Source organism: Neovison vison, chromosome 8 (genome assembly GCF_020171115.1).
Source record: "Neovison vison isolate M4711 chromosome 8, ASM_NN_V1, whole genome shotgun sequence".
NCBI classification, from domain to species: Eukaryota; Metazoa; Chordata; class Mammalia; order Carnivora; family Mustelidae; genus Neogale; species Neogale vison.
In genome coordinates this window covers 58,738,105-58,744,104 of record NC_058098.1, presented here as the reverse complement: position 1 = coordinate 58,744,104, position 6,000 = coordinate 58,738,105, and positions in this window count along the sequence as shown.

Below are 6,000 nucleotides of genomic sequence, written 5' to 3'. Positions count from 1 at the left end.
AATAAATAAAATCTTTAAAAAAAATCTTATGGGGGGGCATCCCTGTGGACCAAAGTTTACTTGCATTGCTTTGGACAAGAATCATTTCCACTACTATCCATTTTCTACAAGTTGCTTTTCAAAGCGTACAATTCTGTGGTTTTCAGTATACTCACAATGTTGTGCAAGCATCATCGTATTTTCCAAAACATTTTTTTTTTAAAGATTTTATTTTATTTATTTGAGAGAGAGAGACAGTGAGAGAGAGCATGAGCGAGGAGAAGGTCAGAGAGCGAAGCAGACTCCCCGTGGAGCTGGGAGCCTGATGTGGGACTCGATCCCGGGACTCCAGGATCACGCCCTGAGCCGGAGGCAGTCGTTCAACCAACTGCGCCACTCAGGCGTCCCTCCAAAACATTTTTTATCTCTCCAAAGGAAACCCCATATCCATTAAGCAGTTATTCTTCATTTTTCCCCCTCCCCACTCCCCCCAGCCCATGACAACCACTAGCCCATTATCCATGTCTGTAGATTTGCTTATTCTGGACATTGCATATAAACGGAATCATAGAATACATGGCTCTTTGTGTCTAGTTTCTTTCATTTAGCATAGTAGCTTTCAAGATTCAACCATGTTGTACTGTGGCTTGCACCAGTACTTAATTCCTTTTTATGGCTTTAATCTTCCATTGTATGGCTATAACACATTTTATTTACTCATTCATCAGATGATGGACATTTGTGTTGTTCCCACTTTTTAACTATTATGAATAATGCTGCTCTGAACATTCATGTAAAATTTTTTATGTGAATGTGGATTTTCCTTTTTCTTGGGTGCATACCTAGGAAGAGAATTACTGGGTCATATAGTAATTTTACCTTTTTGAGAACTGTTTTCAAAAGAAACTACACCATTTAAATTTTCACCAGAAGGGATGCCTGGGCGGCTCTGTAGGTTAAGTGTTTGCCTTTGGCTCAGGTCATGATCCCAGGGTCCTGGGATCAAGTCCCGCACTGGGCTCCTTGCTCGGCGGAGAGCCTGCTTCTCCCTCTGCCTCCCGGTCCCCCTGCTTGTGTTCTCTCTCTCCTCCTGACAAATAAATAAATAAAATCTTAAACACACACACAAAAATTCTCACCAGTGATGTCTGACAGTTCTGATTTCACCAACACTTGTTATTGTCTGTTTTTTATCTTCTAACTGCAGCCATCCTAGTGAGTGCAATGTGGTATCTCATTATAGTTTTTTTTAAAAGATTTTATCTATTTATTTTGAGAGAGAAAGATTGAGAGCATGAGCAGGGGAGGGGGGCAGAGGGAGAGGGAGAAGCAGGCTCTCCAGGTAGGGAACTCAATGCAGGGCTTGATCCCAGGACCCTGGGATCATGATCTGAGCCAAAGGCAGAAGTTCAACTGGCTGAGCCACCCAGGTGCTTCTCATTATAGTTTTGATTTGCATTTCCCTGATGGCTAATGATGTTGAATATTTTTTCATGTGCTTATTGGTCTTTGCTTATCTTCTTGGGAGAAACATCGGCTATCTTTTTTGATTAATCCTCTGGATCACTAATGTTCCAACTTTGTGTAGTCTCCTTTTATACTCATCTATGGAAGTCTTAATTTCAAGTGTTGTGTGTTTTCGATTCTAAGATTTCCTTTTGATCTTTCAAAAATGTATACATTTTTTTCTAGTTCTTTGCTGAAATACTATTTTTTTTAAAGATTTTATTTATTTATTTGACAGAGAGAGATCACAGTAGGCAGAGAGGCAGGCAGAGAGAGGGGAAGGGAAGCAAGGCCCCCTGCTGAGCAGAGAGCCGGACGTGGGACTCGATCCCAGGACCCTGAGATCATGACCTGAGCCGAAGGCAGCGGCTTAACCCACTGAGCCACCCAGGCGCCCCGAAATACTATTTTTTTAAGATTGTATTTATTTATTTGAGAGAGAATGAGAGAGAGCATGAGAGGGGAGAAGGTCAGAGGGAGAAACAGACTCCCTGTGGAGCTGGGAGCCCCAGGCAGAACTGATCCTGGGACTCTGGAGTCATGACCTGAGCCAAAGCAGTGAAATTCTACTTTTATCTCAGTTCTTGAACTTATTATTTATATACATATAAAATCCTATTCTGTGTCTGGAAACTCCAATATCTGGCTATTCTGTGAACTTGTTACTAATAGATCTTATTCTTTTTTCTCTTGATTCTTAATCATGTGGTCTTGTTTCCTATTATACGTGGTAATGTACTGATGCTGAATATGGTGTATGAAAGATCACAGAAAAAAAACTGATGTTCTCGGATGGCGTTATCAACTGTTGGAGTGTACACTTTTGCTCCCGGGAGGTAATTATGGTTGGGGGAGATTTTATTTTAATTAGGCACTAAGAAGCGTGTGGGCTTCCTCTTTGTGAAGTATTGTCTTCTCCTGGTTTCCCCCTACTCTGGGGATGTCACACTTCGGGGATCCTAACTCCAAGTTTTGTCTCTCTGGGCCTGTAAACTTCCAGAAGGTGCGCTTGGCTTCTTAGTCTCCTAGCTGCAGCTTGGGAATCAGCACAAACTTTGAAGGGAAGAACCTGATTGCACGTCAGTTTCACCTCCCCAGAGACACGTCTGTGCTGCCACGTAGTTCTTTCATGACTTGAAAGAGATTTGCTTTTATACTTTGTCCAGCTTCTGTGATTGTTTGCAGTAGAAGGGTGGTCTTCAACTGACTTTACTAGAAAATGAAATTCCCTACATCTTTAATGTCTTAATGAAGACGCATGGTGTGGTCAGGGGTTGGTGGCTGAGTTGGTTGAAAAAATATACCCACTCAAACATTCTTACCCCCTGAATCTTCAGACTCTTTTCTTAGTCTAGAGTATGCCAGGGAAATTTTGGCTTCTCAGCCTCATTGACTATAGGCCATTGTTAAATCCAGGGTTCAATAAACGAAGGAATCAAACATTAGAGCCACCCACAGGTGCTGAATATAACACATTACATCAGGAGTCCTGAGTGAGTACATACTTATTCATACATTTTGCTGAATCCAACCTTATGTTTCATCCTCCTTGGTTTAACACTTTAGATTCCATGCCTATACATGACTGTCAGCTTTCTCTCCATGTATATTGGCAGGATATTCTAACTCCCTTGCTGTATGAATCTATTTCTACCCCCACCCCAACAGACCCTGAAATGATGTTTCTGGGCTATGTTGGGAGTTTACTCTTGTTGTGGGCCTGGAGCCAGTGAGGTGCCATGTGGGAAGGTTTTGAGGAGAACAGGCATTTACATGGGAGGCAAACACCTCAGGTGAAGTCTTGAAACCTCTTCACATTAGTGAATGCTAGTTTCCTCATAGAGGGAAATGCTGCTTCTATTGGCAAGGGAGGTTTGGGATTTGGGAACTCAGCTTTTTAAATTATTATTAATAATATATTAGCATTATTTGTTCAGTAACTCTAGAATCTGCAATGGAGTCTACTTTTTTGCATTTATGAAGCTCTATTTTGAATCTTTTTTCTTTCTATTGATCAATTTTTGTAAAGACTGTATTAATTTTTCAATATCGTTTGGATTTATCCGCTCTTATACATTTGTCTTAATAACTTTTTTGACAGTTTTTTGGAATAATTTTATCAATTTCTATTCTAATTGTGCTAATCTCTGTCTCCTGTTTTTTCAAGTTTCTGCATCCAACTTTCTTTTTTATAACTGAGATATAATTGACATATAACATTGTGTAAATTTAAGGGGTACAACACATGGTAGTCCCCATTTATCTGCAGGGGATATGTTCCAAGCCCCCCAGTGTGTGCCTAAAACCATGGACAGTACTGAATACTATATACATACTGTTTTTCCTATATGAATATGTACCTATTATAAAGGTTAATTTATAGATTAGGCACAGAGATTAACTACAATAATAATGAAATAGAACAATTACAACAATATACTGCTATAAAAGTTATGTAAATAATGTGGTCTCTCTCAAAATATCTTTTTGTCTCTACTCACCCTTCTTTCTCTTCTGATGATGTAAGATGATAAAATGCTCATGTGATGAGGTGCACTGGGCAGATCAGTCAGTTAAGCATCTCACTTTGGCTCGGTTCATGGTCTCAGGGTCCTGGGAGCATGCCCTGTGACAGGCTTCCTGCTCCTTCTGCCCCTCCTCCTGATCAAGCTCCCTCACTCTCATATACATAAATAAATAAATAAAATCTTTAAAAAAATGCTCATGTGATGAGATGGAGTGAGGTGAATGACATTGACATTGTATTTAGCGTCAGGCTACCGTTGACCTTCTGTCGATAGATCAGAGGAAGATCATCTTTTCCCAGACAGTGGCTGACAGCACGTAACTGAAACCGAGGGTAAGAGAAGACTACGTATTGATTTGATACATTTATACTGCAATATGATTACCACTGTAGCTTTAGCTAACACGTCCATTGTACCGTAATTATCACTGTCTGCATCCAACCAAATATTCCCATCGCAAGTTCTACTTCCCTATCAGCATCCTAATTGTAGCAAGAGAAGTTGCTGAGATGGAGCATTTATCTTTCCCAATAATTCTGTGACCTGAACTACAGTATTTGAGTTCCGAAGATGACCCCTGTCTGTCCTATGGCTCTACCAGATAAAGGATTCTTTTGATTTCACCACATCTATACCTTGAGATGGGAACATAATACTTCCGCTTATCTTTAAACAAATAAACAAACAAGTAAGCAAACTCTCTAGAGCAATTAGAAACAGCCATCTTGCTCTCCAACCTTTGTAGTTATCATTATTGCAATCAAGTGCAACAGCAAGAACCCCCAAAGCCTTGTCCCCCGTCTGCCCCTCACACTACCACAGTGCTAATTGGAGTATCTTGCTGCATCTGTGGGCCACAGATGACTACATCCCTTTTGCTCCCTCTGCACGCACAAATAGGTGAGTAACCCAGCCAGAAAGCCAGAATTCCATATTGAGGAACTTACCCTGGGGCCACTCCAGGCAGCAGTCAGGGTCCTGGCAGGAAACAGAATCCAACTCAGAATGGTTTAAGAGACTTGCTACTCAACAGGTGTGGACAGGCTTAAGGAGCCAGCTGTACTTGTTTGTTGGAATTGCCATAACAAAGCACCACCAACCCTGTGGTTTCAAACAACAGAAATTGTCTCACTGTTCCAGAGGCTAGAAGTCTGAGATCTGGGTGTTGGTAGGGTTGGTTCCTTCTGAGAGCACTAGGAAAAGATCTGTGCCAGGACTTTCTACTGGCTTCCAGTAGTACTTTGGCTTGTGGCAACACAACTCCCAAATTCTCAAGGTGTTCTGTGTGCAAGTCTGCGTCTCAATGTCCCTTTTGTAAGGACACCAGTCATTTTGCATTGAGGCCCACCCTAACAACCTTACTGTAACTTAACTAATCACATCTGCAGTGACTCTATTTCCAAATAAAGTCACATTCTGAGGTACTAGAAATTAGAACTTCAACCTAAGAAATCTGGGAGACATAATTCAAACCATAACACCAAGAAGAGGTGGTGAACACCCAGACGTGAGCAAGAGGAGGATGTTGTTACCGCCGTGCCGGATATTCTCCATTGGCTCCTCCCAACCTTCTTCACCTTGCTCTGCGCCCAAGAGGCTGACTTCTGTAGGATGCATTCCCTGTGCCCTAAACCACAACGTCATATATACTGATCCATTTACCAGACATGTCCTTTCTGCTGGACCTGGTGGCAAATATATATTCATTTCCCAAGCCCCAGTCAGGCAAAAGCTGTTTTGTGGGGGCTTTCTCAGTCCCCTCCCTGAGGAACGGACTCTTCATTCTCTGCATCCCCACTGTTCCCACCATGACTTCCACTATGCTTTGTGCTCATTTGCTTACCTGTGAGTCCATCAGGGCAGGGCCCATTTCCCAGTCTCTGCAATTCCAAGACCTGGCAGCATGTCTGAGAGATGGAGTTTCCCGTGAATGTTTCTGGAAGCAATATTTTCTTGCCATCCCTGGCCATACGCTCCAGTGCGCCCA